This window comes from Pleurodeles waltl, chromosome 4_2 (genome assembly GCF_031143425.1).
Source record: "Pleurodeles waltl isolate 20211129_DDA chromosome 4_2, aPleWal1.hap1.20221129, whole genome shotgun sequence".
Taxonomy (NCBI): domain Eukaryota; kingdom Metazoa; phylum Chordata; class Amphibia; order Caudata; family Salamandridae; genus Pleurodeles; species Pleurodeles waltl.
Window position 1 is genome coordinate 1,022,780,259 of NC_090443.1, and position 24,279 is coordinate 1,022,804,537.

General features: G+C 45.0%; 1 protein-coding gene across 4 annotated transcripts in view; it reads right to left on the reverse strand.

Annotated features, from left to right (window-relative positions):
* Positions 1-23,157, reverse strand: part of LOC138293613 (membrane-spanning 4-domains subfamily A member 4A-like) — a 96,002-nt gene extending 72,845 nt beyond the window's left edge. For 2 of the 4 annotated variants that reach the window (XM_069232890.1, XM_069232887.1), the window contains exon 1: positions 23,030-23,157. The gene's annotated coding sequence lies outside the window, so the exon portion shown is untranslated. Of the gene's footprint in view, positions 1-18,957; positions 19,017-22,984 lie in introns of those variants that run through there. The other 2 variants (XM_069232888.1, XM_069232889.1) reach the window with 2 other exon arrangements.
* Between the last annotated feature and the right edge of the window lie 1,122 nt (positions 23,158-24,279).

Consider the following 24,279-nt stretch of genomic DNA (forward strand, 5'->3'; position numbering starts at 1 on the left):
CCAAGCCAGTGCTGCTCTGGCAACTTTGCTTTCTCCAAACGTTTCATCTTCCCCTATCTCTCCTTGTCTCTGCTCTTCTTGCTTCACAACCTGTCACATCTTCTCTCTACTCCCTACACCAACCTCCTTTTATGTTCCTGACCTATCCATTCACACATAAGGAAAGAAGGAAATGCTAGGGAAGAAATACCACAAGGATATCGACAACACAGACGCCAACCTTGAGCGGTGTTATGCATTAAAGTTCCAAGTTACCAACATTTCCTCTCCCTTTTCAAGTTTTCGAGTTCCCTTTTTTCTCAGATTCCTGTAATTGCCACAAGGCCCATCAGCCACTTAGGCCCATATTTATATTTTTTGATGCACAACTGCGGCAACGCAGTTGTGCGTCAAAAATTTTAACGCCGGCTAACGCCATTCCAAAGCGCCATGCGGGCGCCTTATTTATTGAATGACGTTAGTCGGCGCAGCTGACTGGTGTGCGTAAAAAAAAATGACTCACACCAGGCAGCGCCGGCGTAGGGGAAAATGGAGCTTGGGCGTCAAAAAATGGGGCAAGTCAGGTCTGAGGCAAAATTTTGGCCTCAACCCGATTTGCGCCATTTTTTTTTACGCCCAACCCCCATTGAAATGACTCCTGTCTTAGCAAAGACAGGAGTCATGCCCCCTTGCCCAATGGCCATGCCCAGGGGACTTTTGTCCCCTGGGCATGGTCATTGGGCATAGAGGCATGTAGGGGGGCACAAATCAGGCCCCCCTATGCCACAAAAAAAAATACGAAAAAAATACTTACCTGAACTTACCTTAACTTCCCTGGGATGGGTCCCTCCATCCTTGGGTGTCCTCCTGGGGTGGGCAAGGGTGGCAGGGGGTGTCCCTGGGGGCATGGGAGGGCACCTCTGGGTTCCTTCTGAGCCCACAGGTCCCTTAACTCCTGCCCTGACCCAGGCGTTAAAAAACGGCGCCCATCAGGCTGGGTGCCGTTTTTTAAGGCCTGCCCCCTCCTGTGCGTCAAAATGACGTCACAGTATAAATAAGGCGCACAGGCCTTAAAGTCATTTTTTGGAAGGGAACGCCTACCTTGCATATAATTAACGCAAGGCTGGTTCCCCCTTCTAAAAAATGACGCACATGGTGGAACTTTGACGCCCGCGGAGTCGGACGTCAAAGTATAAATATGGGGCAGTGATTGCGCCGATTGTGCGTCAAAAATTTTGACGCACATTCAGCGCAAAGAGAGTATAAATATGCCCCTTAATATCCATTGTTGACTTCCAGTCACTTAACTTCTCCCATAACACACTCGGAGTAAAAGAAACAGGTGACTGTCCCACTTCACTGCCCTCTCTTTTTTCATCTCCACTGCTTCAAACCATGGCCAGCTTTATCGCTGTTGGTCCCCGGAGTGAAAATATTTTTTGCCATTTGCCACCCCCCCCCAAAAACAACTCCTCTTCGGATTCCCTCACTACCACCTAGCAAAAGTGCCCCTCATCTCTCCATAGCCCCTCTCTTACATACATTTTATGTGTTATAAAGAGTTGGTAAAGGATGGCTTTACTAATCCACTCAGCTATCTACATAAAATACAGATCTGTACTTTGCAGCAGATACATTAACCCTCTGCGCTACTTTATGGCGAGTCAAAACTGCCACTAGACAAGACTCTGATCTCCCTCCAGCAGGAACATTAATCGCAAGATATCTGGGCATTTTAATTGCTACCTGAAAGCTGGACACAAACAACTTTGCAGCAGGTGCTTTTCGATCGTAAATTAAATCTTAACTTACTGCTAAATGCAGTGCCCCCCCCCTGAGTTCAAGTATCCCCCTTTCCAGGGCAGCGCCCAGTCCGGCCGCACCAGTCGCACCGCCCTTAGCCGGCCCCATAAAGACCATGCATCTTCTGCTCCAACCCCACGGCAGCCACCCACTCAGGTAAGCCTTTACCCGCCCTCTTCAGAGATGATGAAGAAGTCTCTAAAGCCTATCATTCCTCAAGCAACACACCTTTTCCTTCAAGCAGCCATCTCTACCTTTCGCTTGCCACCTATTAACGTTGCTTCCTCTCCTGCCTTTACCTACTGTTACCTACCCCTTTGGGCCACTAACTCTGCCTGTCGATCAATGCACACTAATCTGGGTAACCATGGGAAAACAGGAGGAGGTTTAGTGGCAATGATGAAAGAATCACTACAAACCATAGACTTTGAAGACATGCTCTTCATAGCCTTCCAATCCCTGCTCTTCAGCTGCTACCCCTCTGCTTTTTGTCCTTTTATACTTATTTATAGATTACTGCTGAACAATACAGCCTTCACTTTAGCTTGATTTACCAGTTAAGGCTTAGAGTATGGCAGGTGGTGAGAAAGTTGTATTTTTATATACTGCTGTACATTATTAGGATACTGCAAGTCTCAGAAGACTTCCTTAACCATGTAGAGGAACAAGGCTGAACGGCAAGGTTTTTTTTGAGGTTATGGAACTCCTCAGTAATTTGCAATACCCTTATAATGTACGTCAGGGGGGAATTTATCCCATATAATACGAAGTCAATACCTTTCTCAAAAAACACAGAAAACATTGGTGTATAGCTCTTTCAGAAAGAGAGAGCATCTTTGCAAACAAGAAAAATACAAATGGAACCTCTAGTGCAAAATTAAACACATCAAAAACCTGTTAGATAGTTGAAAAAAGATATTAGAAACAGTTCAATAAAAGACATTTAAAAAAAAGCTTCAGTAACGCAGAATGTGTACAAAGATTCTAACTTTTCTATAATTATCTAAGGAATACAAAAAAATAATCATGTTCTTTCTGCTAGTCACTGTAAGCTAGAAGAATAGAGCAGAAGAAAGAAAAGCGATATTTCTTTTTAGTTGATTTAAACAGCTGCTCGGTGATCTGCCCAGTCTTTCACTGCAGCTACTGGCTCTGCAGCAGGCACTGTGATGTCAGAACTTGACTGCAATAACTTATTACAGTTGAAATGTGAAATCTTTTCTTTACAATCAGCGACTGAGTGCATCAAGTGCCGATTTATAAAGAAATTAGAGATGTACATGTATACTGGGATTTATAGCACAATGTTCTAGATACTGGCAGTACAGAATTAGGTAGAATAGTAATATGGTGGCTATCCACCACTATATAAATTATTTAAAAAGTTAACACGCTCATTCAGTGATGTCATCAGTGGTATCATAAATGATATTATAGAACATGAGTCGTATAATACGTGAGGTCATAAGCATTGCAGGGCAAGAGCGCAAGTTATAGTTAGCCCTGCTAAATATAACTGGTGGATTTCTATTTTATTTTTTAGTTCAAAACTTCCACAGGAAGACAGCCCTACACTGCGCGTGGCCTTTGGTCATGCCCAGCAATGGGGTTGGCCTCTTGTTCCACTAACATAGAAGGGGCGAGGTCAAACAGGCAGAGCTTGTAGGTGATCTGGCACCTTTGTACTCAGCAGCAATTAAAAGGGAGAACTGTGGACTCTGCCCTCAGACCACGAGACAACAAGGAAAGTACACACTCGCCTTGGACAGTCACTACAGAAGAGATTGCGCTCCAACCACAACCAATGATGCATTCGCCTCCATCAAGATTTGCAGATCGGTTTTCAACATGCAATTGTAGAGAAAACACAGTGTCCATCATCCTGGAAAATGGTGGGAACTCCATTGCATACTGCTAACGTGAAGGGGTGGGACCAAATGGGTAGAACTTATAGGAGGTTTAGCACCTTTGTATACTCAGCAGCAATTAAAAAGGGGGAACTGTGGACTCACCTGTCAGACTAGGAAATGAAAAGAAATAACCCACTCGTCTTGGACAGTCACTACAGAAGAGATTGCATTTCAATAAATAAACAACGCATTCACCTCCATCAATGATTTCAGATTGTTTTTCAATGTTCAATTGTAGAGAAAACACACAGTCTATCAGTCTGGTAAATGGTGGGAACACCGTTGCATACTACTGTGGAAAGAGTGGGGCCAAACGGGCAGAGCTCCTAGAATTTTTTTTTTTGAAGGCTCTGGGAGGGGGGCACATGGCTCCACCTGCCCCCCTTCCCCAAGCTGTTTACGGCCTCAAAGACCTCACCCGAGGCGCAATATGCTAATTATTTGGAGGGGCTGAACAGCACCTCTCCTGGAGTGTTAAAAAAGCCCTGGGGAGCCCATCCCCTAGGGGTGTGTTTTTTATGGACAGAGCCCATTCTGACCCCGGGGACCCTATCTCCTGGGGACTACATGTAATATATGTGGGTGCCGTAGTGCCCACCTAGGCTACCCACCATGGGGCTGGAGAAAGAGGCCCAGGGCCCGCTGCCCTAGTTGGCTTCCTGCATGCTGCAGGAGTCGGCACTGCGCCCTCCCAGAGGCTGCCTTCTCCAGGCGAGAGCAATATCTTGATCTTTTTCCCTGCAGGGAAACAGTTGAAAAGTCTGCTCCCAGCTGGCAGGAGCACTTTTAAAGGCCCTGCTCTAGGTCTTTGTGTTTGCTTCTGTTTGGTGGGAGTCTTGAAAAACCTCCTGCCAGGCTAAATCAAACACAAGCTTCCCTGCCCACACTGGTGTGGACAGGGAAACTGCTGAGTCCCAGGGGTTTGCTTGCCGAGACACAGCATGTGAGCTGGCCCTGGGGGATGGGATCCCAATGGCAATAGAAGGCTCAGGGAGAGAGTCCACTCCGCCCCCTCCCGCTTAATGTAAAAAGCAACATTTGCTGCTAGGGCCTTTCAAAGGCCTTGGGAAGGAGGTTGACTTTCCCTTTTTAGAACATTTTAGGCCATGGGGTTGGGCTACCTGTGGCCTATAATGGACTGGGGAAGGTGGCTGCCGCTCCCGCCCCTTATTTAATCATGTTGGACCCAAGGGATATAGTCCATGGGACCTTTAAAGTTTCAGGGAGGGGGCTGCATGGCCTATCCCCCCTTTAGGCACTTTTTGGCCCTGGGTATGGTCTCCCTGGGTCCTACAATGACTTGGGGAGATGAGGGCCGCACACCCCATCCCCTTAAAAACAGAATGCAGCTATGGGGGTGGGCTTCCTGGGGCCTGTTTTTGAAGAATGCCAACCCGGCCATTATTTTCTTATTTTGCTTTTTTGTGGGTTCATGGCAAAAATCGCTGATTTTGTTTGTATTTTGGCACTAGGGGGGTTTCTCTGGATCCCCCGATGGAGCCCAGGAGGGCAGGGTATCCCTATCCTGCCCCCTTATATAACTGTTTTTTAGCTTCAAGACAGGTGACTAAGGGCCTGATTTGGAGCTTGGCAGATGGGGTTACTCCACCACAAACGTGATGGATATCCTGTCCGCCGTGTTATGATTACATCATATCTTATGAAATATGTAATATAGCAAATGGGCTATCCATCAGGTTTGTGACAGAGTAACCCCTCCGTCAAACTTTAAATCAGGCCCTAAGTCCTCGAGAACTGTAATGGCTGCTGGCAATATTTTTCTCATGTTGCTGTCAGCTTATCTGAGGGCTCACTCCTGTGGGAGTCTGACTCCCAGGGGAGTGCACTGTCCCAAAGGAAATAAAGCTCCCTGGGCCAATCAGAATGCTCTATTTTTGAATTGGCACTCCTGCAAGAGTCTCTCCAGCCTCTCGCGGAGCCTACTGTCCAGATATACAAATATTTTTGGACCTTAATTTCTGAAACACTACTAAATGGAATTACACCAAATCACAAAAAGCAGTATCTGCTGATTAAGATCTAGCTAACTGACACATTTGATGTAATTCCATTCCATTCAGTTTTCCCTGTAGCCCTGCCCTTAGAAGTCTATTGAAAATGCATGGGGTTGTGGGCTCCCTGGGAACTGAAATGTCTCAGTGATGGGAGCCACACACCCTCTTATGGAATGCAACTCCAGGGATGAGCTCCCCGACACAGGTACCTTGATGATGCCATTATTATTTGGAAGGGAGACGAGGACTCTGTCCTTATTTTTTACAGCATGGATCAACAGCATTGATCCCTACCTCCAATTAACTGATACTATGGGACATAAAGACATCATCTTCCTTGACCTAAATATTGAAGTAAGGAACGAGTGGTTCATTACAGAGTTCTTTGAAAAACCAATAGATAAGAATGATCTATTACATTCCGATAGCTTTCACACAAGGTCCCTTAGCAACAATTTCCCATATGGGTAAGTTCTTATAGTGAGGCTCAACTACTGTGAGTTGGCAACTGTTGATGAACAGGCTGAGGTCCTGACCAACAAACCCAAGATCGGACTTTACCCTACCAAAATATTAAAGAAGCAAAGAGGATTCCTCTCAAGTTACACCACTGTGGATTCTACTCCCTGTTACAGGCCACTACCCATGTGGCATGTACTGTTAGCAAACTTAGGAAGATTTAACAAGGAAATTGACATTGGCACTGACCACCGTTGATTCCTAAAATACCACACTAAGTATAACACTGAGAATGTAGTATACATGATCACGTGCCCAGGTGTGTTGAAATATGTGGGTATGACTTCAAGCAAAGTTTATACCAGGATTAATGAACATAGCAGTAACATTAGGTGCAGGAAGGACACTATGAAGATGACTGCGCACTTTTAGGAAAGTAAACACAGTCAGTATGATTTTAGCTGAATTGTGCTGGAGAAAGTTTATGTACCACCGAGTGGAGATGTGGTACAATCACTACCCTTTCCCACTTATTCTCTTTCAAAAAGAGTATCAGCTTTAAGGACCATCCAGTACGTACTCAACATAAGAAACAGAATTGCACTTAGGTTATGACACTGTGGGGTCTCCCCCTTGTTTCTGGCCACTACCCATGTGGCAAATGTACTGCTTGCAAATTTAATAAGGTTTACAAGGAAAATGAGGTTGATTCTGACCACTCTTGGGTCAAAAAATCCAACTCTAATTGTAACCTGGGGAACTTGGTATACATAATCACTTGCCCATGTGGGGTCAACTATGTGGGTATGACATCACGCAAAGTCCGTATCAGGTACAGAGTGGAAATATAGTACAATTGCCGTTCAATAGGGAACAACGTTGGGTGTACTGTCTCAAGACACACATCAAGGGACTAAATGACAAGATTTCATGGCTACAAGCCATGTAAAATTCGTGAGTGTTCTAACAACATTTTGTACGTCACGTTTTCCCTCAGTACCTCTGATGGGTGTTTTTCTAGATGTATTTAGAAGATTTCCACATTAAGACATAACAACTATTGGCATCAAGTCAGTCACAACTACACATAGGTCCATCATTATTGATTGCACTATTACGCGAACAGACTGAGGCCTTAAAGATACTGTTATGTGAGTCACAATATTTTAAGGATATTAAGAATATGCCCCAATCCAAGTGATAGAACAACTTTGGCTCAAGACACACATCAAGGGATTAAAAGAGATTTCATTGTGTTCGAACTGATGAACAGAATTAGGTCTTAAGCATGCTGTTATCCGAGGCACAATATTTTAAGGATATAAAGAATATTCCCCAATCCAAATGGGGTCCTCAAAATACTCTATATGATGTTTCCATGTTTTACGTTGTAACATCTGTAGTAAAATCAATGATTATACATATGAATTCCAGGTCTATTATCTAAACATAATGTGCTCTTTTTCTAAATCCCTCATGGTCACTATGCATCCCTAGCAGAAAGATCCAATTATTGTGTTCCACACTCAAAATAAAATTTGAGTCACATTATATTTTTGAAAAAAAAATAATTTGCCTGTCTCTCTCATATTTTATTATTTTGATCCCCACATGGATTGAATCTGTGGGCAGCTGCCAGAGCAAAAACTATGAGTGATTCTCTTACTTTGCCAAATTTGACTACTTGGGACTTCCATCCCCAAAAGCCCTGCATGTCATATGAATTTGTGTAATCCAGCTTTCTTGAGCACCATGCGATCACGTGGTACGTACACTTACGTGACCTCGGCAACGTCTTATTCTATGTCAGGACTGGAGGTTCTGATTATGCTTTCTCTATCTTTACTACTCCAAAAAATTACCCAATCAAAAAACAGTAAACGTAAATTAATAAACCACATTTCCCAAGAAGCTTTGAACCACGCCTCCATCATTGTCCACCAATAGTAACGAGGCATAACCTACAAACCTGTGAAACACCATCTTGACTGCCTCTTTCTTTGCTTGCTCCGCAGTGAAGATAAGTGCTTCACTGTTTTTATATCGTATAACAGCTTATTGTGCTCCATTAAGTGTATATTTGCTTTATTTTATGCCACGCACATAGAGCAAAGTTCAATTAATTTTACTGTTATCCTTTCAAAAGCCTTTGGTTATTGCTCAGTGTTTTTTTCCGCTTTCATGTTCCCTTTTTGCTTGAGAGAATGATGAGTCTCTCCCTTCCCTCACCCAGGCCCTTATGCACTCCATAGCACTCCAGCCATCTAACCATCTAACCAGTAGCCCCTGGGAGCATGTGCGTAGCTTTCCCATCTACGTGTACGTACACTGTGAGTTTGCCAGCCTAGAGAGCATTCTCCGCTTGGCAACTTTGCTGATAACATGCTGGTGCCGCCATGCCCGGGCTGAAATAACAGGGAGAAGATTGGTAGGCAGTTTTAATATTTGGGGCATAATACTCATATTTTCTTGGCATTTGGACTTTTCTGCTCATTAAAGGAATTCTCGTTGCAGAGACTTAATTTTTGGAAAAACCTTACTCTGATTAACCTGTTAGCCTGCCTCCAACTTGTTTCCTCGAAGACCTTCACTTTTGAGTCTCAGGCTGTAATAAATGTACTGAAATATGTGGTCAAGCCCGCCACCACTTTGTTGACATTTCAGTCTTGACCTTGCTTCCTCCTGGTGTTTTTGACTTAGAAGCTCACTCCCTCTTATTACCAATGCTGAATATGACCAGTACGAACAGGGCCTTAAAGGCCTATGGCCATAATGAAATTAAAGACTATTATTATGATGATGGTTTTGTTGAAGTTATCGATCATTTCGTCCACCGTTCTCTGGACAAAGCTCTATCCTCAGCTCTTCAACCCATTACTAAAAAACTTGATGAACTCCTCGGCAATTCCTCAGCTCCTTCCCACACCCCTCTTGTAGGCCTCTTTTAGCCACCAGAGTTGCCTATTGAACCTTCTGGGCCACATTAAATTACCCTCAGTAAATTATCCCAAGGGGTTGTGGGGAAACATAAGCACTCAAAATTCAATTCCACATACAACAGATACCTACTCCTCTTCCTCTTCTCATCATTCCAAACATACTAAACGATCAAAGAAACGTAAACACCCTTGCCCCTCCTGTAGCTCTTCCCTCCCCCCAATCCTTTCAACTTTGAACCCTCAGGTTATCCATCCTAGTTCTGCAGAATAGGTCCCTTCCCGGCAGTTGCAGAGTACACGCAGCAACACTTGTGCAAAAGATTTGAAAAAGAGGTCTGAGCCGGGCTCAGAGCAGAGTGTCCAAGACCTGACCTTCCTCACAAGATCGCCCAAACACCTGACATAGATTCTAACACGCTCACCTTTTTGAAAAATTCTTGCCAAGGACCCAAAAAAGGGGATCGATAGGGCCCTTTTAGTCTGCCAAGGCAAGGGTCTGGAAATTTCAGGCTTGTTCCTAAAATCCTTAAATTGGCCCTGCATGCCAAGGAGACTGACTCTCCTATTAATCCAGAAATACTAACAGGGTTGACCCAGCATGCAATCTGTCTGTTGGGCAATGCATTTTGTGCCCTCGCATCTGAACAGAGGAAATCAGTTATTTTCAAACCAACCAACAACTGGTGGAACTTGCCATCGCTAAACCTGGCCCCTTTAGCTGAAGGACAGTTGTTTGGGGATCGTTTTGTCAAGGATCTTGGCAAGTTTGTGAGTACCTATGCATCCCTCAAAAAGGCACAATCTCTGATAAAGAAGGTGTTAAACTGCCATTTTGGCAGGGCTGGTCATGTCAGAGGAAGTCCAACCGGCTGCTTCAACCAACAAAGTCCTCAATGAAGATTCACCTACAGGTGTAGAGGCTATTGGCAGGATTCGGCCTAAACGGGCTTCTTTCCCTCAAGGTCCAAGGGTTTCCGAGGGAGATTCCACAGAGGTGTCCACAGGGGTAACCAAGCCTCCTCCTCTCTATCCACAGGTAATGGTTCTTCCTCTTCCACTGGAGGGCAGACCATCATTTTCTGGGCATTATTTCAACAGATTGTTGGATTCTGGAAATGGTTCAAGGTTATCATATAGGACTCGCCCAGGCTCTGGTTCATATCTCCCCCATCCTCTTCTTTTTTTCCCAGCAGGATATGAATTTCATAGGCTCAGAGATTCAAGAACTCTTGACATAACAGGCTATTGCATTAACTACCCCTCATCCAAAGGACTTCTGCAGCAATGTGTTTCTGGTCCAGAAAATAGGTGAAGGTCAGACACTAGTTCTCAACCTCAGAGAATTCAACCCGTGTGTTATCTATTGCCATTTCAAGATGGAGGGTATCCATCTGCTATGAGATCTGCTTCAGGAGCATGATTGGATGGTGCACTTAGATTTGAAAGATGCTTACCTGTCAGTCCCTATATTTCCTACTCACAGACGTTATTTTCAGTTTCAGTAGAGGAATCAATAGTACGAATATCTGTCCCTTCCTTTCAGGCTTTCGTCAGCTTCTTGGGCATTCACTCTCTAATGGCATTCTCCCATAAGAGAGATGAGAGTTTGCATGATCATCTACTTAGACAACATGATTCTGATAGCACAGGACAAATCTCAACTGTTGAAGCATCTGTTCTATGCAGTGCCCCAGCTTCAAAACCTGGGGTTTATAATCAGTTCCAAAGAATCCATGATGATTCTGTCCCAACAACTAGATTCTTAGGCTTTCAAATAGATTCTGACAAATCTCAACTTCTTCTTCCCCACACAAAAGTGAAATCAATCCAAAGAGAATTTAAGTTGATTCTGTCCAATCAGATGGTGTCTTTGAGATCCATAGCACAGATTGTGGGTCTGTTAGCTTCTTCTATTCAAGCAATCTTCCCCAGTCTGTTACACTACTGTACTCTTCAACAGCTAAAAATCCATTATCTCCAGACAGGTCTATCATACAATACTCAGGTTCCCTTATCTCCCGGTGCTCGGGAAGAGCACCAATAGTGGCTCTTCCACATGGACACTTGGAATTGCAAAGCCATTTTCAAGGCGGTCCAAGTTGTCACCATATAATCAGACCCAAGCCGTTGGGGTTGGCGAACAAGGTGTGGGGACTTTTCTACAGGAGGTCGATGGTCCTCAGAAGATTTTAGACTTCACATAAATTGTCTGGAACTTCTGGAGGGGTACTTCGCCATAAAATGAAAGGTTTCTGAATAGCTAATAAAAGAGGATCCACTTCCTGGTTGAAGTATTGGCAGCCAATCAGATCTCAGCACAAAATCACTGGTATGCCCCATATAGATATCTATATTTATTTGCCTTTAAAATCCCTAAAACTACAGAACAAATTTACACCAAATCACAAAAAGCATGCGTTCTGGACCAACACCTAGCTTTCTTGAAAATTTGGTTTAATTCCTTCCAGCGATTCGGGCTGTAGTTGTGTTAAAAATCCCTATGGGAAAATGCCTTTTGGGACCCCCCTCTTTTTCTCAGCCCCATCTTCACGGATCACCCTGACATTTTCAAGGCAGAAGCTGAACCAGCTGTTGTATCAGTTTAGAAAAGATTTGTCACATGGTGCCAAAGTTATTGGCAAGAAACTAGGACGTAATTATAATTACCTACTTGAGACCTCCAGTAGAGAGTGACACAGGCTTTGCCCTGTGATGGAAACCTCAGAACTGTGTGTTGAGATTTAGCCAGATAACAGCTGACAGTGCTGCAAAGCCATACATATGGCAGGCTGTGCGCTATACAAAAGGCAAGGACTATATAGAATGTATATTCTGGCCATAGTTTTCTGCCTGGCTGGTGATGAAATCTGACATAAGTGCGTGGATTTTAATAAGATTCCTCAGAACGACAAATGCCAACGAGTGCGGAGCTGCATCACTTTAGAAAGGCAGGGATGTGCTATATTTACTCAAATACGGAGCACCCCTGTGTTTCCCCTGGTGCTAGCGCTAAATTTAGCTGCCAACGCAGACATCCTTGCACCATAGTGCAAGGGTGTCTGCGTTGAAGGGAATGATTTTTTATATGCAAGAAGGGTCACAGTCATTAATGGCTTTTTGCTCTTTCTACGTGTGCTGCAGAATAAAAGTATTTCCCCTCGTTGTACCATGGTAATGCCACCCCTGGGGTGCTGTTACTCGTTGGCGCTGCCTCAGGTTTATGTTGCGTGTTTACGCCCACAGCAACACCCATTGCACACCCCTCTGCCACAGAAAACTGTGTCGCAGGGGGCCATATTTACAAGGTGGCGTTAAGCACAAAAAGGTGGCTTGGCGTCACCTTGCAAATATGGTGCATTGCACAGCACCACCGGAGTGTCGGTGGCACTAGGGGTTGTAAATAGGCCCCTAAGCACTTTGCCATTCGATAAATTAGCTTATCAGTCAGCTCTTTATTGCCCTGTTAGACATGAGTCACATTTTTCAACATGTTATTTTAATCTTTAGAACTTGATTACAGACTTTGCACTAAGAGAAATTAGAAGGGCTGGGCCAACATTCCTCAAGTCAGACACGCAACAGGTGTTCCTGCTTTGAAAGGTGTTCTAAAGGTGGCTGAAATTTAAATTTCTCATGCAACGTTTTGCAAAATACAAAACTTGCAAGAGATGTTCCCACTAATAGTCCTTTTTTGCTGAATGCATTGCTCAAATCCTGCCGTGACTTTTTTTTCTCTTAGTTTACTTTTTGGAACCTTTGAGGAAGTTGTGAAGCATATAAAAATTCGAAAAATCTTCCCCAAGACCACAGGGGAAAAAATTCCAACACATCGCTCTCCGCTTGGAAATGCCATTGTATGTGATTAGGACGGGAAATTACGTCACAAAAAACAGACTGTACTTCATCTTGGATCGGGAACCTATGAGCACCATCTTAAAAAGGGCAATTTGTTGGGCGTGTCTACACCACGTTCCTGTACTGGAGCTCATGGGATTTATTTGACAAATGAAAAAGAGCTCATAGTTTGACATTCTTCAAACATTGCTGAATTATGCATTCTTGCCGCACCTCTTTACATTGCTTCTGGTAGCTCCCACAAAAAACGCATTAAAGTGCTTTATGTGGGCAACAGATTAATTTACAAACTTCCCGCACATTCTTAATGACCCCAAGAATGCACTATATTTACAATACAGAGCTCCATGGCGCACGTTTTCACAGATGCGTCAGAAATTCTGACGCATCCTTTGGCGCTAAACTCACGCATTGCTGGAGTAGCGTCTGTAGGGAAGTAGCACCTTCCTGACATAGTTACCCCCACTCTTTTTTGCCTGGTGTCACTGTGTTTAGACTGAAGTACACTGGGATCCTGCTAACCAGGACCCCAGTGTCAGTGTTCTCACCCCTAAATTTAGTTGGTAAGTAACCTTTACAGCTCACAATTTTGCAAACTGGTGCACCGATGTAAGTCCCTAGTATATGGTACTTAGATACTCAGGGCATTGGTACACCAAGGGTCCCCCATGGGCTCCAGCATGTATTTTGCCACCCATGGTGGCCCAAGCAAACTGTGACTACAGGCCTGCCATTGCAGCCTGTGTGAAAATGGTGCATGCACTTTTCACCTCAGATATAAGGTTTGCCTTATATCATGGTCACTGCTTTCTGACCCTATAAGTCACCCCCAAGGTAGGCCTTTCAGCCCAAGGGCAGGGTGCTTGGTTATCAGTGTGAGGACACCTCTGCATGAGCAGAGGTGCCCACCTACAACCCCTAGACTCCATTTTCTTGGCTTTGTAAGTGAGGGGAAGCCATCTTAGGGTACGCAGTGGACACTGGTTAACATGAGGTGTCCAACTACATAATGGCTTCAACAAACCTAGACAGGTTTGGTATCAAACATGTTGGAATCATGCAGCTACACCGATTCCAGTGCTAGTTGCATGATACCATGTACTCTGGGGGTTCCCTAGGGCAGTGGTTCCCAACCTTTTGACTTCTGTGGACCCCCATTTTATCAATACTGGAGCCCGGGGACCCCCACTGAATCATTATTGGAACACGGGGACCCCCAAGGAGTCATTACTGATAGCTGGGACCTAATATTATTAAATTTTTAAAGCAGCCGCGGACCCCCTGAGGAGGCTTCGCGGACCCCCAGAGGTCCCCGGCCCACAGGTTGGGAACCACTGCCCTAGGGGATCCCCCATGTCTGCCTGTACAGTCTTGCAGGGTCTGCATGCCAGCCCGTGCTGCTGCCGACCCCAGACACTGTTCTGCCTTCCTGCTGCTTCCTGCTGCTGTGCCTAACTCAGGCAAGGGAAGGCATAACAAAGGATTTCCTGTAGAGGAGAGGTGTTACCACCTGACCCTTAGAAATAGGCGTAACTGCCCTGGGGTGGGGGTGCCTCTAAGCACCACCAGACTGCTTTGAAGGGCACATTTGGTGCCCTCCTTGCATAAACCAGTTTACTTCAGTGCAGGAGCCCCCGGGTCCCACTCTGGCGTGAAACCACACAAAGGACAGGGTAGTGACCACCCCCTGTCCAGAAACTCACCTAGTGAGGTGCACAGAACTCTGCCAGGTGGCCACTTGATTCTGCCTTCTTGGAAATAAGATGAGCAGAGGCTTCTGGGAGCCTCTGACTGGTTAGTCCAGCTGGGTGACGTCTCTGCCCCCCCCTACCCCATGATAGGTGGGTCCCTGCAGAATGTGTCCAACTGACTTCCTGGGTTACTTAAGAGCTCCCCTGACGGTGGGACCCTAGATTCATCTGCAAGACTTCAAGATCAATCTGCAGGTCTCCTCTGCAAGACACTTCTGCAACCTGTACACCGGAACTGCTGCTGTTCTTCGCTGGAGCTAAGAGCAAGACTCTAACCAGAAGGAGGGCTCCTACTGCAACTTTGTTTCCAAGCTCTGCAAGACTTCTGCAACCCCCATGGCCGTGCATCCTCCAGAGTCACAAGGGCTCTGCTTGCACTTAGGGAGTCAAGAAGGAATCTTCCTTGGAGTGAAGGAGTCACTTTGCTGCATCCGCAGGCAACTCAACAGCGACAACCGGTTTGTGCATCCTGCTGTCCCACAACCTGTTTCAGGCTCTACAACACAGGTGGTGGTTCTGTGGCTCTCCCGAGGTCTGACCAGCCTTCTTTGCAACCAAGAACTCTGTGGTCCCTCACTGGAGCTGCTTGGCTGGAACCCCTGTGCACAGAGTCTGTTTGTCATTGCCACGGGGTGTTGGCTCTTCTGTCCAACCTCCTAGCTCCAAGAAGCTCCAGCCTCTAGCACTCTCCAGCTCCAAGAACTACGTCCTCTCTGCAACTCCTGCGACATGGGCTTCGCCCTTTGCTGTGCTGCTGAGGCCTCCCTGCGACTCCCTGTGCCTGCTGCCAGAGGGTCCTGCTGGGGGCTCCATTGTCCTTCTTGCTGATGGCTTGCCCTGACCTTCCTGCAAATGTTTGGTCACCTGGATCTTGCAGGTTCCCACAAATCTTGCAATCTTTGTGCAGCACTTCCCTGCATTTGTCAAGGCTTGTTGGTGGTCCACTGATCACTGACCCCTCTGCAATGCGACGACCAGCATGGGACAGCTCATAAGTGACTCCTGGTACCTTCCTGTATCACCTGAACTTCACAGCTGCACTTCTTCGACCACTGTCTAACAGGAAAGCATCTGTAAGAAGGGTGGGCATTGCCCTCCTGCACTGCCCGGGCACCTCTGTGTGGTCTGGACTCTGTCTTCTCTTTCCTTAGGTGCACCTCTTTAGGAATCCATGCCTGTGTTCCACCGACCTGGTCCATGGGTCACGACAGCAGCTAGTCAACCGAGGTCCCCATTGAATTTATCAAGAGGTTCTGACACAAAGTCACCCCTGTGCACCTGGGCTGCCTGGTGTAGGTACTCTACTGTTCTGGGTATCCACGGGTGGGGGCACTGCCCAACCTCCTGTGTCCCAATGGGTTTCTTCAGTGTAGTGCACTGCTAGCACTACCGCTGCATCGAGAAACAAAATGACACAGAGGTGGCGCAAAGGGCTTGTAAATGAGACCCTATTGTTTATAATATACTTTTTAAAGGGGTTTTCTGCCATCTTTTTAATCTATTATTCTCTTGTTGTGTCATTCACATTTTGCTTCTGCTGACCACAATGTACAGCATGGGGCAGTGGGTCAGTCTACATCAGCCACTGGCTAACTCCACCTTCAGTGACTCCAGGCTGCAGGCACAGGCTCCTAGCCCTGTGTTGCTGGGCGCATGTGTGTTTGGCTACATCGAGACGGCCAGCTGAACATACATGTGCAGTGAGGGGGAGTGCTATCACCCCCTTGGCCCCGCCCCTTTACCAGAAAACGATAATGAACTCTGTTTATTATCGTTTTCTGGTAAAGGTTTTGCAGCTGCCGCTGCTGGCGGGGGGGCCAACGCTCCTTCGCCCTAGCGGAGGAGCCTCGACTGCTTTTTACCCATTCTTCAGTTTGATGTGAGCACTGGGAACAGTTCAGCTTTCTCAGTTTGTCTACTTCTTAAGTGTTTGTAAGTTCTGTTTTTAGTGGCATTTGTTTATTTGACCACTGCTAATTCACAGCATGCCAGATTATGGACATTTGAAACTGTTCTTTATGAAGTTAAAATACTTAGGATTCTTCAATCCCTGTATAAAAACCTACCTTCAATTTCTGTATAATAGGTGACTTGTGACACACCCAGCTGCTCTACTGTAACAACGATTTACAGTTGAGTTCTAACATTGCACTGCCTCCTGCCAGAGCGAGTAACCAGGGGAAAGACAAGCCAGGGATCATAATTAAAGTAGCTGTCTAAAGAATGAAAACAAAACATTGCTTTTCTTTCTTCTGTTCTGTTTTTCTGGCATGCAGTGGCACACAGGAAGGAGATATTAATGGCAACTAGTTTGTTATGTGCACTCCTTAGTATATAGGAGAAGGGGCAGAATCCTTCTACACATTCTAAGCTGTTGCAAAGGAAACCCGACTTGTACTAAACTGATTCTAATATCTTTCTACAGCAAATATCTAACACCTTTTCTGATGTGTTTAATTATACATTAGAGATTCTATTTATATTCTTCATGTTTTCAAACATGCATTCTCGTTTATATGAAAGAGTTACCCACCAAGGTTAAGTAGTTTGTGGGAAATATGACAGTGTAACCATGTATTATAAAGAATAAAGTACCTCCTGATGTACATGATTAGTATTTTGCAAGTCACCTGGGTGTTCCCTACCCATATATAGGAAGTCAGCTTTCTACCTCATTTCTCTATGTCATAGACCTCCTCAGTAGCTGCAATATTCTTATAATGTACGGCAGGAGGTCCTTTAACAGATAGATCCACTTTTTAGTATGAACAAAATGAGGTGCACTTATAACTGCACACCTGTGTGTCAATCTGGTATGTATTTTAATTGAGGGCTACGGTTATACTTGTAAACCATTTTAATCTGTATGTTATGTGTTAATGCTAGGGAGAGGTAATTGGTTTTGCATTCTCATTGTAAATAATAACTTTTTTCAAGTTAATCACAGTGTTGACTCTTGTTTCTTTTGTGTAGTTTGATTGGCCTTGCCTCGCAGTTTTATAGGCCATACCCCTTTTCTATTACAGTCAAATGTAACACAAGGCAGTGCATGCTACTATGTTGCGCTAGATTTCATTACAAAGCCATGCAAGGTAGCGCACATTGCCACTTGTGTATCTTTGCAAATATCTACTAGTCTTTTATGTTGTGGCTTAGCCACAAAAGTGATGCAACCTTGACGCAAAATGTTAATAAATCTCTTCCTTGGTCCTTATCCTTTGTATGAGGCTACTTCAAAGGTCAAAAAAGTCAGCAAGGAACATTTTGACCACAAGGCCTAAAATCAAGGAAGAGCTTCTTCCATCTGTGCTAAGAATGATTCCAAAGTTGATTTAAGGAGTAGATCAAAGAGTAGTACATGCCAATGGTTTCTAGTGCAACATATTCTTGTACAGATGAAAAACTAGCTATTGCTTCCAGTGATTGACCTTTGCTGTTTCAAGGTCTTATTCTTTGTTACTATCTCAAATTGTCCGCCGGAGAGATCTTTAATAGTGGACTTGATGGCTAATCTGTTAGTTCCAATATTCAGGATGCATAGAAAATTCCTTTGATTCCAACAGGAATACAGATTTACCAGTTCACCTCTCTTCCATTAGGGCTGTCTTCAGCCTCTCTCATCTTTATGAAACTTCTCAAACACTTCATATCACTTCTGAGGGTCTGGGAGGGGGAAACTGAAAGTTGGATTCTATTGAGTTTTTTTTAATGGCATAAGATCCCAAGACCTTAGCGAGTCAACACCAATCTTCAGTTGGAGATGTACAGGTACCCATTTTCCCTCCATTGTCTTTTTGCCATTCAAAGAAATCCCATCAGTTTCCTTCTTAACCTTCACTAGGTTCCACAAAGCCAACTGGGATAAGGATGGCAAGCAGCACAGCATATCTTTCTTCTATTGTACCCCCTGCTGTCTTGATACCGATGTACAAAACAGCAGGAAAGTCAGCAAAAGACACATATGGGGTTGGAGGGGACATAGGGAAACAGGGATTCGAAGGAGGAAGCAAAAGAAGGAGGTACACATGGAATAGCAAAACTGAGAGGGTGAGCATGTGGACCGGGACATAATAAAACAAGTCATATGAATGGAGGTTATGGGTGATGCTAATGAAACACAAGCACATTGGGGGATTGAGGCATAAAGGATGATGAATGTAATTAAGGTGTAAGTGGCACATACACAGCCAGAATACCTCAGACTGCAGAGTTAGAAGTGCAGAAAAAAGAAACAAAGACAACCAACCTTTTCTATCCATGCACCCAGGATCTGCAACAACAACCTGTATCCATCAGAACAAGGCCAACACTGCTACAATCTAGGAAAGAGTTGAAGAAGGTGCATCTCTTTAAAGAACGCAACATCACAGTGCATGAACTGCCCACACGCACTGGATGACTTTCTGCTGCTCCTAGGCCTAGTACAGCATTCCACTGCATTTTATTTGAGCAGTAGAAATACCAAATACATGCATTCAGTGAGACACCGATGGATGTGAGACAGAGGCACAAGAGTATTGACATGGTTAATGCACAAGTGGGTTTACAAAATGTTGGGATGAGGATTGGAGATGTGGATGAGAAACATGTGAGAATATGAGATGAGGTACCCATCTGGGCGTTGGTAGGAAGTCATAAGAGGAACTTGGCAAAGGAAAGAGGGATGGGGTGAGATCATGATACAAGGCCATTGCAACTGCAAACAAACTGAATTGCTATCTACAAAATTTGCACTACTAGTTGCAAACGCTTTTGATCTCACCATCTATGGTTTGCAACTAAAAGGTATAAATTGGAATGGGTGCTTTCCTTTACCGACAGCATATTGAGGGCCCTAAGGGTAAAAATGATGAGGTCACATTGTTTCAGGCTGAACAAAATATGACCAGGATAGTCCTAGACTCTTTGGCATTTGAATATTGATTTGTTAACAAGTCCAATGTAGAGAATGTTGGAATAGTGAGAAAAGAAAATGTCTGATAGGGAGCTGGGGAATGCTTCTCTTCCACTAAACACTATAGAGTATTTTTTTCAAAATATTTAAACACTTTGGCTATAAAAGGAAGAAAATGCATATCACACATTGTCTACCTGTCTCAGCTGCTCCTCCTCCCCTCTGCAAGATATTGCATACAGCACTGCATGACACAGCCATGAAGGTACCACCGCCTTAATTATACCTATGCAGGATTTGCCCTGCACAAGCAAGCAACCACAGCTGTGTACCCACTTGACCCTCCAAACCAAACTCAGCCAATCAGCTGCTGCTGGTGCTTCAGAAGGGATTTGGCAACAGTTTTTCATTGGTGCATTCAGTGCCTGCGCGATTTGCGGCAGGATACAGATGGTGAGTGAGGAACTTGGGGAAGATGTGAGCAGTCACCAAGCTAGGTTTGGTGGCACTTGATTTATTTTCAAATTAGAATTGCACTTCCTACAACTACACACCCAATATGGCATTATATAGCTTTTTTCGTGCTACGTGAGAGGCCCAGTAGGTGGTGTCCAGTGCAACCTATATTTGCCTGCACAGTGGCCGACCGCTGCAGTCTTGTCATAAAAACAGATGTTTACAGCATAAAACCAGCCCACCACACCACAAACCAAGCCCACAAGCTGCAAGAAATCAAGCCCACAGACTGAGTGGTCCTTTCCCCGATAGGCCAGTCCAAAACTGGCAGTGTTTGTTCGGTGTCTGTGACCATAACACACATCCACACAGTTCCAGCAAGGCATCTTTGGATGATTCTATTCCCCAATGAGAGAAAAGTATGCAAAAAGCATAATACCGAAAATTTGAGCGGTAATTTTGTTTCCCCAAATTATGCTTACCTAAAAATATACCCTACCTAGAGATAAGGTGTGGAGACTGAGTCTTGTTCACACATTTCAGCAAACACAGTGCTTAAAACCAGAAAGGAGAATATGTTCATCCCATAAATCGAAGGTGATTATATAGGCAACTTTCTATGGGCAAGTATAAACCCAGAATTCGCATCATTCTCACTTCACCATCACTAACCGGATGAGACTAGACAGCAATTGAATCCTATATACCAACTGAATCAGACTATGTTGTGAGATAAAATCTACAGCCCTGGTGTTAACATCGATAGCCGAACCAGACTCTGGTCTACAATGATATCCACAGCCCTGGCGTCACCATCGCTTGCTGAACCTGGCGCTGGTCTGAGATGGAACCCTCAACACTTTCATCATCAGGACTATCGGAACCAGACTCTGGTCTGTGATGGAATTCACAGCCTTGTAAATGGAATCTACAGCCCTGGCATCACCAGCACTAACCGAACCACACTGTGGTCTGAGATGGAATGCTCAGCCCTGGCTTTTCCATCACTAGCTGAACCAGATTGTGGTCTGAAATGGAATGCTCAGCACTGGTTTAACCATCACTAGCTGAACCAGACTGTGGTCTGAGATGGAATAGTCAGCCCTGGCTTCACAATCACTAGCTGAACCAGACTGTGGCATGAGATGGAATGCTCATCCCTGGTGCACCAGCTCTAGCTGAACCAGACTGTGGTCTGAGATAGGATCCTCATACCTGCCTTCACCAGAATTAGCTGAACCAGAATGTGGTATGAGATGGAATGCTCATCCCTGTCTTCAACAGAGCTAGCTGATCCAGACTGTGGTATAGGATGGAATTCTCATCCCTGCCTTCACAATCGCTCCCTGAACCAGACTTTGACCTGTTGCTAACGTGGCCCTTTATTATAAATTATTTCACATTAGGACTCGTTTTAGGCCAATTAATCTTTTGACCCTGTTGAGAGACACCTTAGGACGAGATAGCTAATCAACATGTCAATCAATACGTCAATAATATCATCAATATTTATCACAAAAACGCATTTCACTTTAGTCAAAGACATTCATCAAACTCAAGACACCACCATGACCTTGCAGTCATGAATAACCACACCAGTTTAGTATAAATTTAGTGATATTTATTCCCTATTGGTTACAATATTACTATAAAATGTATTAGTCTCCAAACCAAGAAACATAATAGCATAGTCACAATATGGCAACTCTGATAAGATTTCAGCAAAGCAAAAATCACAAACATTAGAATATAACACGACGTGAGCATAAACTGAGCCATCAGCCCTGGCATCACCAGCACTAGCTGAACCACACTGTGGACTGAGATGGAAAGCTTAGCAGTGGCTTAATCATCACTAGCTGAACCAGACTGTGGTCTGAGATGAAATACGAGCCCTGGCTTCACCATCACTAGCTGAACCAGACTGTGGCATGATATGGAATGCTCATCCCTGGGTTCACCACCACTATCTGAACCAGACTGTCATCTGAGATGGAATTCTTATCCCTGGCTTCACTAGAACTAGCTAAATAGGACTGTGATATGAGATGGAATGGTCATCCCTGGCATCATCAGAACTAGCTGAACCAGACTGTGGTATGAGATGGGGTGCTCATCCCTGCCATCACCATCGCTAACTGAATCAGACTGTGACCTGTAATAGGATCCTCAGCCCTGCCATAGTTAGCTGAACCAGACTTAGAAGGAGCCCTCAGCCCTGGGATCACCAGCACTAGCTGAATTAGACTCTGGCCTGAGATGGAAACCTCAGCCCTAGCTTCATCATCAGTAGGTGAACCAGACCCTGATCTGCGATTGAATACTCAGCCCTGGCATCACCATCACTAGTTGAACCAGACACTGGTTTCGATGGAATCCTCAGCCCTAGAATCACCGTCTCTTTCTGAACACAACTGTGGTCTTAGTGGAATCCTCAGAATCTGGTTTGAAGACACCTCACCCCACTGAGACCACAACAAGGCCATTCCCATAGTAGCATGAGGACTATAGAAATGCCACTAACATAACCCAGCTGCCCAGCCTCACACCCCACTCGAGGCCTTGTAAACTTGGTGGAATCCTCAGGAAGTGCTTTGAAGGCACTCCACCTCCTGAGACCACAACAAGACCATTCCGATGGCAGAATGTGGACAATGCAAATGCCTCTAACATAACCCAGCTGCCCAGCCCCACACCACACTCCAGACCTTGTAAACGTAGTGGAATCCTCAGAAAGTGCTTTGAAGGCACCCCACCTCCTGAGACTACAACAAGGCTATTCCCAAGGCAGAATGACTCTAACATAACCCAGCTGGCCAGCTACACACCGCACTCCAGGCCTTGCAAACAACCAGTAGGAAGCAATAAAATGATGTGTGGCTGATTAAATATATAAATAGTCAAAACTCCCTTAAAAACATACTTTGTTTTAGAAAAAAAGCAACTGTGGTGGTGCTGATGGGCTCACCCTTGGGTTCTGGCTCTGCAGACGTCTCCTTGGTGCTTGCTCTTCTTCCCTCCACTCACACTGTCTCTCTCTGTCCTTCCACACCTGTGCCACAAAGACTAAATGCTCACAAGAGACAGAGGTGTGAGCAAGCTGTACCTTTGACCCTTTGCTCAATGCAGAGCAATAATTAGCTAAAAATAGGGAGAGACTATAAATGGTATTGATTATATGTTGACTCAGGACCTTTTGTTACGCAGGTCGACACAATGTTGTCATTTCGGCAGAACCACAGGGTTGGTGACCAACTAATGAGTCATGAGGCGCGAGAGCGAGCCAGTGACATAACACAGGTCCCCAAAGCCTGTGGTGCAGAGGGGATACCGAACTTTCGGTGGGAGGGGGGCATCCTTCATAGGGCCCCCATTCAGCCCAAGACTAATGAGTATCTGTGAGATATATCACTTTGAGCAGCGGCACTGGAGCGAGCCATGCTCAAGGAATGCACGGTTCAAGGGCAGAGGCAGAGGAGAGTTAAGGGGATATTTCTTCAACAACATTTGTGACATTTCAAAGTGCATTTTTACCAAACATAGGGCCAGATTTACAATAAAGTGGCGCCTCGGTCCTGATGTGCCACTTTTCTTGCATCACCCCTGCCCCACCTAATGACACCATGGCTGCACCGTATTTAAATACGGTGCACCATGTCGATCGTTTCCACAATAGTGTCATAATTCATGATGCTATTGTGGTGCTTTGCTAGATTAGCGCCATAAATAATGGCACTAGTGTAGCAAAGCACTAGGGAGCCCCATAGTTTACTATGGGCCCATCACTTCCACTCCTGCACCAAGCAGGCATTAAAAATGACAGAAAAAATGTTGCAGTGAAATCTTGTAGATTTCGCTGTGACATTGTTTGCAGCCTCCCTTCATGGGAACACCACCCTTGCATACATCATGCCTGGCACAGATATAATGTGGCACAGGGGGTTACAAAGTGGTACACTGCAAGCATTGTGCCACTTTGTAAATATGACGCTGGGAAATGGCCTCCTTACCGACATCTTAGTGTAAAAAAAATGACGATACTGTGGAGCACGGAGGCGCAAGGGCCTTATAAATCTGGCACATGTTGTCTAGAATTTCAAAGGGTGTAGGGACCTCTCTATTGGGGTTATAGGGTCCTTGAAAGATTGGCTTAACATTATCTGCAGCCAAAAATGTGTGTATCTGCCCATTCGAGAGTGTACGCCCAGGAGAAGCGAT